General features: G+C 48.4%; 1 protein-coding gene across 1 annotated transcript in view; it reads left to right on the top strand.

Annotated features, from left to right (window-relative positions):
• Nucleotides 1-17138, top strand: part of LOC132460732 (transcription factor 15-like) — a 271512-nt gene that overhangs the window by 43433 nt on the left and 210941 nt on the right. The window lies entirely within an intron of this gene.

Here is a 17138-nt window from a genome sequence, read left to right as displayed (position 1 = left end):
CTGGTCAGGCCGCAGGCTGTTACAGACGCCGCATGCCATAACGACAGCCTGAATGTCCTAATTTAAAGATGGCCAGAAAACACTTTCCCTTGCCCTTCTCTTCGTGGATTCAACTCCTGGGTGTCCCCCGTGTAGCACCTTCAGGTATTCCGAGGGCAGTGTGAGCAGGACCCACGTGGGCACGACCACCCTGTTTCCTTTCATGAAGATCCTGTCTTCGACGGTGAGTTCATCACGGAAACTGAAGAATGGTCTCACCTCTGTAGTTACGCTGCATGGACGTCTCGGCCAGCCCCGTTGAATGAAACAGGTGAGTTTCTGCAGCAACCGCCAGTGTGATTGGAATGTACGTCAGTACATTCCAAGGGGTCAGACAACTATCATACCGCCGCAGTCCACCACCCAGACTCCCCCATCCGCCAACAACCGCATGGGGATAAGGGAGGGACGAAGGATGTACATGTGCCGTTCACCGGGCTGTGCGTGATTGACAGTGCTCAGCCGATGACAAGAATGTGATTGGAATGTACAGTACGTCAGCCGAGAGCAACCAATAGGTTTAGAGCTAAATGGTCCCGCCCCCAGGAACGTTTTTTTTTTCTTCAGACTTTGACTGTCAGGAGTTTCAAAACAAATGCGCGACAGAACACTGCCAATATTCACGTGACTCAAAGCTTGCGCCTGTGTGGTCAAATCTCTGAAAAGTCAATGCTGAAAAGTGAGTTCTGAAAAAATACATTGCAATGGCGTAAACGTACACCTTTACAAGTTTTTAAAAATAAATATTCAACCTTTCAAAACTTATTTCTCAATGTATGAACACCTGTTTGCAGAATCCCATTTACAAGGCGCTGGTGAAATAGTTTGAACTTTGAAAACATGTTTGTGAAAAAAGAAATACTTTGAAAATGTGTTGGTGAAAATGATGGAGAAAATAAAATAGAACACAAAATCATGTTTACAGATGTTTGAATTTTTGTTTGAATTTTTTTCAGGTTATAATTTATTTTTTCAGTGTTGCAAAACCTTTTTTACAAGGTGTTGAGTTTTCAAACCCAGACTTACAAGCCTTTGAAACTTTTTTTTTCAGGTTTGAATTATGGCAGGAAACTGGCTCCATATACCTTGGGGTCTCTTATGTATCAAAGGGGGTCTCAAAGGACGCACACGCATCAACCTTGCAAGCGGCTCGCTTGCAAGATTTGGCCTGAAGTTCTTCCCAGACCTACACTCTAGCCATCCAACATGCATATCTGAGAATCAGGCCTCTCTTTAATAATGACAAAAAGTTATGAGAGAAATACACATTCACTTTTTGTTTCTCATAAGCGGCGTGGTGCCGGCCCCTTTTGACCTTTTGACCCCAGACTTCAAAAACGTGGCCACAGGCCAGCTGTGTCTACACACCTTAAGCCACAAATGTACACCTCCATCCCACAAAAAATGGGGACTAGAAACTAACCTCTGTCTTATGTACATTTACTCTACTGTTGGAGGTCATGCCCCTTTTCCGGCCCTTTTCGAGATAGCTAGGGATGCTAAAATGTTTACACACATTTCCCGGGGTCCCGAGAACGACATATCCGAGATTTGGAGTTCTAGTCCTTAGAGATAAAAGTTTTCCCAATTGGACTGTTATTTGGACAAAGCCCATCAGAAGTGTTGCCTGCAAGACCTAAAGGTTCAGAATGTGGTGGAAAAACAGTTTTTGAGATAGGAAGGTCCTACTGCAGGAAGGGGGGGCCTGCCCTCGGTGTCCGACCGGGCCAAGTTTCGGTGCAGGGGTCCCAGTAGGGCCCTAGAATTCCTGCCCTCGGCGTCCGACCGGGCCAAGTTTCGGTGCAGGGGTCCCAGTTAGGCCCTAGAATACGGTATTCAAATTTCAGGGTGGTAGGACCTTCCTATCTCAAAAACTGTTTTTCCACCACATTCTGAACCACTAAAAAATATGTAAACTACGTTTTGTACTACACACTTTTTATCTATAATTTTTTAACCCCATGTTATTTACCATAGACATTTGACCGAGGGAACCGGGAGGCTCAGAGGCGGGACTTATTCTTCAGAGGTCGGAACTGCAGTCATGTGATTGGCTGAATCTGTTAAGGGAGCACGGAACGTGGGGACCCAAGTGCAGACACAGGCAGAGACGAGGTAAAGGGCAACGGGGTTTATTGGTAGGCAGGCGGGTAGTCAGACAGGCAAGGGGGTCAGGTAACAGGCGGGCAGTCAGGCCGGCAGGGGCTCGGCGGTAGGCGGATGGTCAGGCAGGCGGGGATTCTGCAACGGGCAGGCGGTCAGGTAGGCAGGGGCTCGGCAACAGGAGGTCAGGGTGACGAACGGAGAACTACAAACGGAGGACAAAGGGTTACTGGAGGACAGAGGAAACGGGCTAGACTAGAGGTAATGCTGGTAGGTACGATACTAACTGCGTAGAGGTAAACGACGAACTGGCGCCGGCAGATTGGAGATCCCCGGCTGAAGTAGGGAAAGGTGATCGTAAATCGCGAACAGGTGTGTAGAGGAGGTGAGGCCCAGTGGCACCAATCGGCCACTAGATGGAGGTGTTGGACCGTGTGACAGGACGAGGCGTGACAGTACCCCCACCTCTACGGACGCCTCCTGGCGGACGTCCAACCACGGACGGATGATCGCGATGGTAGTCCCGAATGAGATTGCATCCAGAATGCGATTCCGGGGAACCCAGGAGCGCTCCTCAGGACCGTACCCCTCCCAGTCGACGAGGTACTGGTGTCCCCGTCCGCAGCGCTGCACGTCAAGGAGGCGACGAACCGTCCACGCCGGGAAGTTGTCTATGATCCTGGGAGGAGGTGGAGGTGGGGCGGGAGGGGACAACGGGCTGGTGGAGACAGGCTTTACCTGGGAGACATGGAAGGTCGGGTGCACCCGGAGGGATGGGGGGAGTTTGAGACGAACTGCACAGGGGTTAACCACAGTCTCGACCTCGAAGGGACCAATGAAACGGGGGGAAAGCTTGGGAGGAGCTCCCTTCAAGGGAAGGTCCTTCGCCCGAAGCCAAACCCTCTGTCCGGTAGCGTACTGGGGGGCAGGTAGGCGACGCTTATTGGCCTGCAGCTGGGAGCGGGAGGATGCGCGGAGCAGCGCAGCGCGAGCGCACTTCCAAATGCGCCGGCACCTGCTCAGATGGGTCTGGACTGACGGGACCGCTACTTCGCCCTCCAATTCAGGAAAAAGGGGTGGTTGGTATCCCAGTGAAGCCATGAAAGGGGAGAGTCCCGTGGATGCGTTCACCAGGGTGCTGTGGGCATATTCGACCCAGGGGAGCTGAGAGTTCGAAGAGGATGGACTGGCGTGGGTGATGCAACGGAGAGCTGCTTCCATCTCCTGATTAGCTCGCTCGGATTGTCCATTCGACTGGGGGTGAAATCCGGAGGAGAGACTGGGCGTGGCACCAAGAGCCTTACAGAAAGCCCGCCAGACTTGGGAGGAGAACTGGGGACCTCTGTCGGAGACAATGTCTGTGGGGATGCCGTGCAGACGGAAAACGTGTCTGACCAGGAGATCGGCGGTCTCCCTTGAAGATGGAAGCTTGGGTAGTGCGATGAAGTGCGCAGCCTTAGAGAAGCGGTCGATCACGGTTAGGACGGTGGTCTTCCCTTCGGACGTGGGCAGGCCGGTGACGAAGTCAAGGGCGATGTGTGACCAGGGACGGCTAGGGATGGGTAGGGGCCGCAGTAGCCCCGAACGAGGACGAGTAGAGGTTTTATTCCGGGCGCAGATGGTACACGCCAAAATAAACGAACGGACGTCCGCGTCCATGTTTGGCCACCAGTACCGCCGACGGAGGAAGTCCAGGGTGCGGGTGATACCTGGGTGGCAGGTTAGCCGGGATGAATGCGCCCAGACCAGTACCCTGGACCGTACCGTGTCAGGGACGAACAAGCGGTCAGGGGGACCGGTTAAGGGGTCTGGCTGCTGTCCCTGAGCAAGGCGTACCGCGGACTCCCCCTCCCAGGTGAGAGAGGCGATCAGGCGAGCGGGGGGCAGGATGGTCTCGAGGTCAGTACGGGGGTCCTCAGGGGAGTACAGGCGGGACAGGGCATCCGGCTTAACGTTCTGGGAGCCGGGACGATAGGTGAGAGTGAAGTTGAATCTACCAAAGTAAAGGGCCCACCTGGCCTGGCGGGAGTTCAGTCTCTTTGCTGACTGGATGTAAGCTAAGTTGCGGTGGTCGGTCCAAACAATAAACGGATGCTCCGCGCCCTCCAACCAATGTCTCCACTCTTCTAGAGCGAGTTTGACGGCTAAGAGTTCGCGGTTACCGATGTCATAATTTCGCTCAGGCGGAGAAAGCCTTCGGGAAAAGAAGGCACAGGGGTGAAGCTTGTGGTCGGAGGCGGAACGCTGGGAGAGCACCGCGCCCACTCCGGTGTCCGAGGCGTCGACCTCCACCACAAACTGGAGAGAGGGGTCTGGTTGGATGAGAATGGGGGTGGAAATTAAGCGCCGTTTGAGGCACTGGAGGGCGGTTTCGGCCTCCGGCGTCCACGCAAAGGTGTTCTTGGTGGAAGTCAGAGCCATGAGGGGTGCCACGACTTAACTGTAACCAAGAATAAAGCGACGTTAAAAATTAGCGAACCCGAGGAACTGTTGAGGGAGAGGGCCACTCGGCCACCGCAGAGACCTTGGAGGGGTCCATCTCTACCTGGCCCTGGCTAATGATGTAACCCAAGAAGGAGACGGTCGAGGCGTGAAACTCGCACTTCTCCGCCTTGACATATAATCTGTTTTCCAGCAGCCTCTGCAGAACCTGTCTGACGTGAACTCTGTGCTCCTCCACGGACTTTGAAAAAATGAGTATATCGTCAATGTAGACGAAGACGGTGTGATTCAACATGTCCCGACGGACGTCATTCACCAGAGACTGGAAGACAGCGGGGGCGTTGGTGAGACCGAAGGGCATGACTAGGTACTCGTAGTGGCCTAGTGGGGTGTTGAACGCGGTCTTCCACTCGTCTCCCTCCCGGATACTGACCACGTGGTACGCGTTGCGCAGATCCAACTTAGAGAAGATGGAGGCTCCGTGGAGGGGGACGAAGGCGGAACTGATGAGGGGCAAGGGGTACCTGTTCTTCACCGTAATGTCGTTCAGGCCACGGTAGTCGATACAGGGACGTAGGGAGCCATCCTTCTTGCCGACGAAGAAGAAACCCGCCCCAACAGGAGAGGAGGAGGGACGGATAATCCCAGCGGCGAGGGATTCCCCGATGCACTCCTCCATTGACTCCCGTTCGGGACGGGAGAGGTTGAACAGACGGCTGCAAGGGAGAGGAGCTCCGGGAAGAAGGTCAACAGCGCAATCATAAGGACGGTGGGGGGGCAAGGACAAGGCGTGGAATTGACTAAACACCGCCCCAAGATCGTGGTACTCCCCCGACGGTACGCGCCCGAGGAGACTGAGCGGACCGCAAGCACTGGGACAGACAGTGTGTACTCCAGGACGTCACTCGACCCGTTCTCCAATCGACATGGGGGTTGTGCGTCTGGAACCAGGGATAACCCAGAACTACAGGGGAGAAGGGACTGGTAATCACCAGAAGAGAGATTGACTCGTGGTGATTTCCCGAAACGAGCAGGTTAACCGGGACGGTACGGCGCTCCACCCGTGTGAGCGTACTCCCGTCAAGCGCCTGGGTCTCGATCGGAAGGTCAAGAGGAACGGTGTCGATCCCCCATCGACGAACCAACTCCCGATCAATAAAACTCTCATCCGCTCCGGAGTCCAGGAGAATAGAGAGCGGGAGGGTTTGATCCTTCCACAGGAGGACCGCCTCCAGGAGAGGACGGGAGACCGAGGGATTATGGGAGCGGCTCGCCAGGATCCCTCGGGTTACTGGCAAGCCCGTTCTCTTCCCGAGAGGGAGGGACATCCAGACCGGAGATGACCGGAGATGGCCCACAGTAGAGGCAGGCTCCGGAACGCATACGGCGTTCCCTCTCCTCGGGAGAGAGGTGAGCGCGACCAATCTGCATGGGCTCGGGGGAGCGTGTCCGTTCGTTAAGGGGTGGCACGGGAAACGAAAGAGAACGGGGGGCTGCAGGCGGCTCAAAAGAGGAAGTGGAGGCTGAGTGTTGACCCCTCTCTCTACGGCGTTTGCGTAAGCGATTGTCCACCCGTATAGCGAGAAAGATCAAATGGTCCAAATCCGAGGCCTCCTCCCGAGAGGTCAACTGGTCCTTAATGTCGCCGCTCAGTGCATTCAGGAAAACTCCCTGCAGAGCCTCCTCGTTCCAACCACTCTCAGCCGCGAGGGTCCGGAACTCGACCGCAAAGGAAGGTAAAACTTTTTCTTCACGGTTTAACACCATTCAAATAAACTTGTATTGTATCCTACAGCATATCTAACAATACCAACAACAAAATGCATTATGTTACACTCATGCATTAATAAATCTACAACATTATTTTCTTTTTTTTCATTAACACTCAGTAACACCACCTATGTGACATAGCATCAATCTGCTTGAGTTCGAAGGTATGTCTAGTCTCTGTATCTGGCTGGAATCTTGACTTGTCTCCCAGACCTTGTGTGATGTAATTGTAACTGTGCTTGTCCATCAAGAGAGTCAGTGTCCTGATTGACCTCTGTGTCGTTGCCTTCTGTGTCAGACCCAGTGTGTGCCGTTTCAGTAGTGGCGGACTCAGACTGTTTGAAGGGCAGGGGCGAAAAAATAAAAAGCGTTTTACGCGACATGTTAATTGTAAAGAATAATACCTCGAGGCGACTGTTTGTTTTTATCCCCGCGTCACCCGGAGGTGATGATTCTGTCGACCAATCAACGGAGGGGGTGTGTAGCTAGAATTTCCCGGGACCCTTTCAGGCGTCTCGTCTCGTTTTCGGTACCCCAACGGAGGAGTCCCGAGAACGAGGCCGGAACGGGTACGGCAAAGTCCGGGTCACGCCCACTTTTGGCGGTGGAAACGCGACCCGATCCGCACCTTTGCGATCCGATCCGTTCCGCACCCTGCAGTGGAAACGCGCCATTGATGGTGTTTTGTTCCCCCAACGGAGCCTTAAAGGCAGCGCTGCCTGGAAGGTCCTATCCCCTAACCTTAGCAAGCACTGCCTTGAAGGTCCCATTCGGGGCACATGTTACATCTCCATGTAGCACTTAAAAGATTAGTTGGGTTCCTAATTTAAAGGGGGGGTCTGGGGGTCCTCCCCCAGAAAGAAATTTGCTTCAAAGACACTGTTTCCCCTTATTCTAGCAACTTTATAAACACCAAAATGAGTTGTTCACATCATTGTGCACTTTCACATTTTAGCCAAAGAAAGGAGGATGCCTTACTGCTTTCATCTTTACTAACATTTAAGTAAAAATTAGACTGGAGAAAATTCAATGTGCCGCTACCATACAGTCTTTGACCGCTGACAGCCAGCTACGGAAACATTTAAGGACGTTTTCCTTCATGTTGAGGTGATAGCTGACCATTATCGTCTCTCTTGCATGAAATTACCTACACTTGAATGATCTTGAACGCTCCAAAAATGTTTATACATTTTAAACAGATTATGCAAACTGAAAATATTACGTTTTTCTAACTTGGCATCTAATTGCGCTTTTCCACTATGGGTACTGGCATACTCTTAATCCGCTTTTTGCTTCGTTATCCAGTGGAGATTTAAGTACCACTCGATGTAGCTGTTTGTCATAGCGACGCCACATGAAAGCAACGCCTCGCATTCCCCGTTCGTCAGCTACCAAAGAGAGGAACGTCTGCACCTCAATAGCTAACCACAACATGTTTTTTTCGGTTTGCCATATTCTTGCTCCAGAGGGCACATCATCATCATCAGGGGCAACCTAGGGCACTCACCATAAGGCACTTTCTCTCATTTTCACCACCATAGAGGGCACTTTAGCACACTTTTTCAACCATGGGGGCACCAAACGGGCAGAAGGGCACTAGAAGGGCACCAGACGGGCAGAAGAGCACTAGAAGGGCACTATAAGGACCAGACGAATAGAAGGGCGCTATCAGGGCACTAGAAGGGCACTGGAAGGGCACTGGAAGGGCACTGTAAGGGCACTAGAAGGACCAGACGGGCAGAAGGGCACTATCAGGGTACTAGAAGGGCACTAGAAGGGCACTAGAAGGACCAGACGGGCAGAAGGGCACTATCAGGGGACTTGAAGGGCACTAGAAGGGCACTGGAAGGGCACTAGAAGGACCTGACGGGCAGAAGGGCACTATCAGGGTACTAGAAGGGCACCAGATGGGCAGAAGGGCACTTGAAGGACCAGACGGGCAGAAGGGGACTATCAGGGCACCAGACGGGCAGAGGGGCACTATCAGGGTACTAAAGGGGGCACTAAAAGGGCACCAGACGAGCAGAAGGGGACTATAAGGGCACTCATTAAGGCACGTCATTGAATTTTCTTGTTCTAGAGGGCACATGATCATAATTTATTGTATGAAGGAGCACCATAGAGGGCACCTAATCATGTTTTGCACGTGAAAAGGGCAGCCAATAAGGCATTTCCTCTCATTTTCGACACTCTTGAAGGGCACTTTAGCGCGCTTTTTCAACCATTGAGCCACGAGGGGGAGCGGTAGAGTTGTTGATGCTGGAAGTTTGGACTTTAGACGACGTCCCATTAACAGCTGTGCAGGAGATAATCCTATACCCTCCAGCGGTGTGTTGCGGTATTCGAGCAAAGCAATGTATGGATCGCCATTGCCGCTCTGTGCCTTTTTGAGCATGCCTGACCATTAGACTGAGCATGTCCTGGACTGGAAGTAACATGTTCAAATTCCCAACTCTCAGAAAACCCTCTGAATTCACCACTGGCATATTGTGGACCATTGTCTGAGACTACGGAAACTGGGATTCCGTGCCTAGCGAATGTCGACTTCATAGCAGTGATGACACCTCGGCTGGTTGTGTCACACAACTTGGTGATCTCTGGATATTTTGAATAGTAATCTACGCAGAGCAAATACTCTACACCATTGTAGTGAAAGAGATCTGTGCCAATCTTCTCCCATGGTCTTCATGGCAGTGTGTGGGGAAGTAGAGATTCTTTTGGATTGCTGTTTTTGTTTTCATTGCATACAGCACATTGAGACACAACGCCCTCTATCTCAGTTGACATGCCTGGCCAGTAGAGAATATCCCTAGCTCTCTCTTTACATTTCACTATGCCAAGATGTGACTCATGGATTTTGTTAAGCATTTCCTGTCTCATCTGGTTTGGCACAATGAGTTTTGCAGCTTTGAACAACAGTCCTGATGCATAGCTGATTTCCTCTTTGAATGTCCAGTATGTTTTCATTTCTTTTGGAACATCATCTCTTTCTTTTGGCCATCCTGTCATTGTGATGTCTCGTAGCATTTGCATTTCCGGATCATCCGTTGTTGCTTTTCTGAACATGATTAATTTCTTTTCTGAGATGGGTAGTTGTGGTGTAACCCAGTTGACTTCCAACTCCTCTCCTAGCAAATCTTCTTTTTGCTCTTTTAGGAAAGCACGGCTCAGAGTGTCAGCGATGAACAGCTCTTTCCCTGGCTTATAGGTAACTTTGAGCGTGTACCTCTGTAGTCTGAGAAGCATCCTTTGCAATCTCATGGGAGCTTGGTGGAGTGGCTTTTTGAAGATGCTCTCAAGCGGTTTGTGATCACTCTCAACTTTAATGTCCCTGCCATATAAATACTGGTGGAATTTCTCACACCCATAAACTATGGCAAGTAATTCCTTTTCAATTCGCGCATATCTGCGCTGACAGTCAGTAAGCGCTCGTGATCCATACGCTACAGGCCTTCCATCTTGCAGTATTACAGCTCCTATGCCTACTGAACTGGCATCCACAGACAATGTCACAGGTGCTTTCACATCATAGAACTTGAGTGTTGGTGCATTGGTAACCAACTTCAATTGTTCATAGCTTTGCTTTTGCTCCTCTTCCCAATGCCATGCCGTGTCATTCTCTAGCAGCTTTCTCAGTGGAGCGCTGACCTCAGACAGGTTGGGAATGAACTTTGCAAGATATTGTATCATGCCCATGAATCTCATCAGCTCCTGTTTGTCTTGTGGTGGTGGTAGCTGTACCACAGCTCTCACTTTTTCATCATCTGCTTTCAGCCCATCAGTGCTGAGTACATGTACTTGATTCAATTCAATTCAATTCAATTTTATTTGTATAGCCCTTAATCACCATTACAGTCTCAAAGGGCTTAACAGGCCAAATATTTGCGACACCCCCCTTTACCCATGCCCCCACACGGGCAAGAAAAAACTCCCTTGAAATCAGCAAGGAAGAAATCTTGAGAAGAAACGCGTTGTAGGGGATCCCTTCTTCCAGGGATGGTCAGGAGTGCAATGGGTGCCACAATTGACATACAGGTAAATACATGCACATCATATTAAAATGGTGAATGGGATCTGGCCGGTTATCCATGTGGATAGTCCAGGCATCCAGTCCAGTACCCGCAACACGCTAGAACAGACAGAATAGTGAATTAGAACGGAAAAGTACATAGTCAAAATGTATAATGTAATAAGAAAAGCACAAGCAAACAGAGTGGTCTTCACTTCGCATCTGTCGTTTTTACACTCCAAATGCAAGATTGTAGAGGTGCGTTTTGAGCTTTCCTTTGAATAGCTCCACAGAGTCAGCTTCCCTGATCGCAGCCTATTCCATAGGAAGGGGGCTCGATAGGCAAATCTCTTTAATCTCTGTAGTTCTGATTTTACATTTGTTTCTGTTCAATTTCAAGTTGTACTCCCTTGCTCTCTCCAAGACCTTTATCAATCTCTGATCATGTTCCTCGATTGTGTCACCCCATACAAGCAAATCATCGATAATGTTGACTTCTCCTTCCAGGCCTTCAATCATTTGTGCCACGGATCTCTGGAACACCTCAGATGCAGAAGAGATTCCAAAGGGTAGACGGAGGAACCGATATCTCCCTATAGGAGTGTTGAATGTGCACAACTTGGAACTTTCTTCGTGTTAAGGAACTGCGGGTGCATGCAGGCAGGTAGGACCCAAACGCAGACGGTATTGAACGGAAACGGCACTTTATTCAAACCTAAAGGCTAAGGCACAGGAAACTCGGAACTCGGGAGACAACTCGGAACTCGGGAGACTACAGGGAACTCGGGAGACGACAGGGAACACGGAACACGCAGGACTAGCCACCACAAACAACCACAGCAAACCACAATGACAGCACAAGGAACAAAGGAAAGACGAGGGCTTAAATAACAAACACAACGAGCAACAGCTGAGACACATTAGGGGAGGGAACAGTAATCAACACAGGAGGGAAAACCAGGGAAACACACACACCCTGACACTTCGTCCAGTTTAATTTGCCAAAACCCTTGATTTGCGTCTAGCACAGAAAAGTACTTTGCTTTCGGCATACGGGAGACAACCTCTTCAACAGTTAGCAGTGGATAGTGCTCTAATTTTATTGCCTGATTAAGATCCTGTGGACCCATGCATATCCTCATCTTTTTCGGTGTGACCACCGTCACCATGCTACTCACCCAGTCTGTCGGTTCTATTTGTCTTGTTATCACTCCATTCTGTTCCATCCTGTGTAGTTCTTCCACTACTTTGTCCCTGAGAGCCACTGGAACCTTTCTTGGAGCATGCACAACTGGGGAAATAGTTGGATCAATCTGAATATGGTGTATCCCTGGTAAACATCCTAAACCAGAACACAAGTCATCAAAGTCATTCAGAATGACATTGTCTTTTTTTATATCATACACTCTCTTCACCAAGCCTAACTTAGTGAATGTTTTCTTTCCCAGTATTGCTGGAACATTTTGCTGCGTGATCTCAAACTCAATCTTGTGTTTCTGTCCTTTGTGCACACAAGTGAGTTCTCTCTTGCCCAATGGCGCCGACTGGTGGCCGAAATATGCAACAAGCCTGCAGGTGGATTTTTTCAGCTTTCCTCCGATGTCGAGTGAGTTGAACGTGTCTGCTGACATTACATTGCAACCTGCACCAGTATCAAGCTTAAATTTCACCTTTCTCCTGTTTATCTTTAGTTCTTCAGTCCACTCATCGCCATCCTCCATCTCTGCATTGTCAATCTTTTTGATGCATACTTCTTGTTCCACATTTGGCATTTTCCTTGTGTGGCCTTGTGCCTTGCACATCTTTGCAAAATTATTATTTTTCTGGCATGACTTGCATGTCTGACCAAAAGCTGGACATTTCTTGTATTCATGTTTATATCCACATCTATTGCAATCAAATCCCTTTTGCTCATCCTGTGACGCTGGCTTTGTTCTGCCCTTTTCAGCTCTTTCTGTCTTAGCTGTATTCACAGGTCTTATTTTATGCACTTCAACTTCTTCATTGAGCATTTTAACTTGACTTGACGTGATCTCATTGGCACGGCAGACATCAATGGCTTTTTCAAACGTAAGATCCGCCTCTCTTAATAGTCTTTGTAGTGTATTTTAACCTAGATATAAAACACTTAGACTAAGTATTGACAAAAGACTTTATCGTGAAGAAAAACAACAACGATAACAGCCGGGTGGGTCTGACAGAATCACTGCTGGACCACGGATCCCAGCTTCTTTTTATACACACACACATACAACAGTTCCTTTGTTCGAGGTTTACGCCCACATCAATCTTTGTCCAACCACATTTTCAACAAAGTGATTTAGAACACCAGTCTGAGGTCAGCATGCATTAACCCCGTAGCCAAGATGACCCAAAGCAGAAGGCTGAGGTCAACATGCCTTAACCCCGTAGCTTCCTGCTCATATCATGTGTCCCACCGTCTGTTCTGACCCCAGACTCACAGGTATCGTGTGTCTTCTACCATTAAGATATACAAGCCTAATAATAATCATAGTTTACCATAGAATATACCCATTAATTTCTACCACATCTTCTTCTTACATTATCATCTCGTATGCCGCATACAATCCTGTCACGTATCAAAGAGTCATGTAAAAGTCCAAACTCACAATCTTTGGCTTTGCTCTTCAACTCCGTCACGTAGGCGTCTATGGTCTCTGTCGGTCCTTGAGCCTTTGTGAAGAACATATGTCGGGTGTATGGAAGGTTCTTTCTAGGCTCACAGTAATCTTTGAACTTTTCTTTCAACACTTGAATTTTGTCTTTCTCAGCTTCACTGAAGACAAACGTGTTGTAAACCTTTATCGCCTCTTCACCCGCCACGTGCAGAAAAGTAGCACACTGCACCGCCTCAGACTTTTCAGCTATTCCGCTAGCAGTACAAAACAGCTCCAACTTCTGGATCCATAATTTCCAGTTTTCCGCAAGATTACCTTGTAGGCTCAAATTTATATTGATGTGACTCGGACACATGCGCTGCTTAGAATCAAAACACGTCTTTACTTGTTGTCCGCCATTATACATGCAGTTACGTCCTGACGTCATACGACCTGAACTACGGAAACACACACAATACATTACAGTATCCACTGAGTGGATTATTGTTTCTCTAACGTTTTTTTCCCCCTCAAATTCTGTCAAAGTCATACTGCAGCCTAGTAGGACGGAGTATTAGGGCCACACATGAAGAAAAAAAATATTTTTGCCTTGACGAGATTAAAGTCGACGCAACGATTTTAATCTCGACATGTCGAGATTAAACTCGAAATGTCGAGAATATAGTTGATATTAGTTGGGAGGGATAGCAACCGCTCCAAGGGCCTGCACTGAATCCAATGGCTTGTGTAGATAATTTGGCAAAATTGTGTTTCAGAATCGGGTTTAACATGGGAAATGGGCAGATGCAAAGATACAGATGGTTGCACCTCCGTGCAATAAATAAAGGTTATGTTGTGTCGCAAAATACAGTAAGACAATTGATCAAGTTGCTTGATCCTGTGGAGCAAAGGCGTGCCCGGCGTCTGAGGCGCAGGCAATATGACAGCAAAAGGTCCGAAATGCACTCTGGCATATGGATGGGTACGATAAACTAAAGCCATACGGCATTGCCATTAGTGGTTGCATTGAAGGTTTTAGTCGCTATATTCTTTGGATGGAGGCCTACACCACAAACAATGACCCCAGGGTTATTGCCGACTACTTCGTGTCATCCGTTGTACGCTTGGGAGGATGCCCGGAGCGTGCTGACAGAGGAACGGAAAATGGACACGTCGAGATTAAAGTCGATATGATGTTTCCACTTTATTTTCGACATTTCGAGTTTAAAGTCGTCACGTCGAGATTAAAGTCGATATGATGTTTCCACTTCATTTTCGACATTTCGAGTTTAAAGTCGACCCGTCGAGATTAAAGTCGACATGACATTTCAACTTTATTCTCGACATTTCGAGTTTAATGTCCACATGTTGACTTTAAAGTCGACGCGTCGACTTTAATCTCGTCACGGCAAAAATATTTGGTGGCGCTATTGTACCTTAGGTTGACAGTTTGAATCCTGATTAGATCATTATGAACAAGCTGAACATGACATTCTGTCATTGCCACTCATTTAAAGGGTGCACTCACACTATGTTGTGGTGTCAGCAGTCTGCTGTGTTTTCCTCCTGGTCTGCCACTCCTCCTGTCTGTCTCACCTCACACCTGGCCCTCATCTACAATCATGCTCACCTGGTCTTCATCCCCAATCAACCCCATTCATAAACCCTTGGATTCCCTGCTGTCGGCGCCAGATCGTACTACGCACTACCGTGGTAACTATACGTGCCTGGCTCTTGTGTACCACATTTTTGGACCACATCTAACTTTTGTTCCTCTGCCTGCAGTTACCCAGATCACTCACTCCAGCTCGCCCACCTCGCTCTTCTCCCGGCTCCCTCATCCACTACCTGCTTCCCACCTTGTTCAATAAACCCCTTTTTATCCCTTCAACATCGTCTCTGTCTGCTCTTGGGTTCAGCATCGTCTACCATAACACACTAGGCCATCTGGCCGTGGCCATTGGCCGTTTTCACACCTAACCGTGCTCAAATGGCCCCATTGTTCTCTGGCCTGCACTCACACTAGGCCATCTGGCCGTGGCCGTTGGCCGTCGCAACTGTGGCCTGGCCACGGTAGGCTCTTGTACATACGTCATCACGTCGTAAGTAACACGTCATCACCAAGCGTCCGCTGCATGGACCATAATAAAGTCTGCCGCCAGTCAGAGTTTTAACAACAATGGACAACAACACAGAGAACACAGTTCGCACTTTGCTGAGTCTGTTGCTTATTTGGATATATGTTTACCGTTTAATGGGAAAGAAGGCTCGTCGCCTTTATTATGTCCGTGGTCGTCGCATGGACTATACGTCATCTAGCTCAGTTTGCGCAGCCGTGCGTGTGCGCGTGTCGGCTCATTAGCATCTGTACCGTAGCGGCCCGTACCGTAGCAGCACACCTCTAAGTGGCCAAATTGGCCTGGCCTGGCCAGACTGGCCACACTCACACTGGCAGATTTGAGCACGATTAGGTGTGAAAACGGCCACGGCCAGATGGCCTAGTGTGAGTGCACCCTTAAGAAACACAGCATTGAACAGCACCTGAAATTCATCAGGCAATCAACCTCCGGCTCATTAGTTCCCAAGAATCGGTCTGCCAAGACACAGTATGGCATCAGGGGAACTTCTCCGTTACCCTTTTTTCCTTTATAATTAAATCTGTCATATTTAAATTTCTTCCGTTAGTGTTCTTGAATACAAAGGTTTAATTCCCCCAGAATTTCAAAGATTTTTCAGGCATATGCTTTTAAGAAAGCCCTTAATTAACTTGAGAAATGTCTGCTTGGGGGTTTCTGGATGTTGTATGCTTATCAATAAACATTTTGACCATGTGAATGAGGCTGCAGTTCTGGTTTATCAGTGGCTCAATGGGATAATGCCTTGTACAGGTGATCCTTAGGTTGAGAGGTCAAATCCCGATTATAGCATGCTGAACATGACTTTCGGCCATATCTTTGAAGCTCACCTGAAAGCCGAGGCACAGTATTGCATGCAAGTGGAACATCTTCATCAACATCTTTCCTTCATAATTATTTGTCATATTTATATATCTTTCATTAGTCTGTTCTTGACATTTAATTTTGCTCGGACCCCGTTAATCACCACTTGCGGTTATATTTAACATTATTCTTTATGAACAGAAAGCACAAGGACTAAAACAATAAAAACAGGAGACTTCATGAATCATAAACAGGTGTGCACATAGCTTTAATACCTGAACATGTTCTGCTACCGTTTGTTCCCAACAGAACAGAAGAAATCAATATTCATTTTAAAGTAATATAGACCTATTGTTATATTAATGAAATATAAAATATGCCCTAAATCTGGTTCCTTGTTAGGATAATGACAGAAATGATGATATCAAAGCCCTTAAGAATAAAGCTGCTAATGTCTGAAAATATACAAATATTCTAGTATGAAAAACATGTGATTTACCATCAATAGGTATTTAATATACATTAAAAAAAAAAATATCGGTGTAAAACCCTGCTTAGCTAACCTATTTATTTATGTTCCCATTAAATGTCATTCCTTTCCACAATAAAAACCTTGAAGAACTCCAGAAGAAACGACCCCTCATCAACTCTTCACTCTTAGTTTGAGCGTAATGTTCAGTACTTAATCTTTGGTGTTCAGAGTCGTGAACGTGTCTTCTATGGGAGACAACATGTTTAAGTTGTGGTCACTAGTTCTCTAGTTAGTTCCTCCTCACACATAAACGGCGCTACGCCTGAGACTTTAATCTGATTGGCTGGCGTAGCGAGAGGAAACACTAATATCAGTATCATTCATATTGACGTCACGCTCAGAGATGCCTTCACCGTATCTAAAAAAGATAACCACCGCGCAAATCATTCTCCTGACCCACTTTACACTCCGATGATGACCACCTTATACAACAGAGAGAGAGAGACGGAGGAAGAGAATGAGAGAGATGGAGGGGGAGGGGGAGGGGGAGACGGAGGGGGAGAGAGACGGGGAGAGAGAGGGAAGGGGGTGAGAGAGGGGAGAGAGAGGGGGGGGGGAGAGGGAGAAAGAGAGGGAGGGTGAGAATGAGAGAGATGGAGGGGGAGTGGGGGACGGAGAAAGAGAGAGAGAGAGAGAGAGAGAGAGAGAGAGAGAGAGAGAGAGAGAGAGAGAGAGAGAGAGAGAGA

Source organism: Gadus macrocephalus, chromosome 7 (genome assembly GCF_031168955.1).
Source record: "Gadus macrocephalus chromosome 7, ASM3116895v1".
NCBI lineage: Eukaryota > Metazoa > Chordata > Actinopteri > Gadiformes > Gadidae > Gadus > Gadus macrocephalus.
The sequence above is the reverse complement of the archived record's forward strand: the minus strand, read 5'-3'. Positions and strand labels throughout refer to the sequence as shown.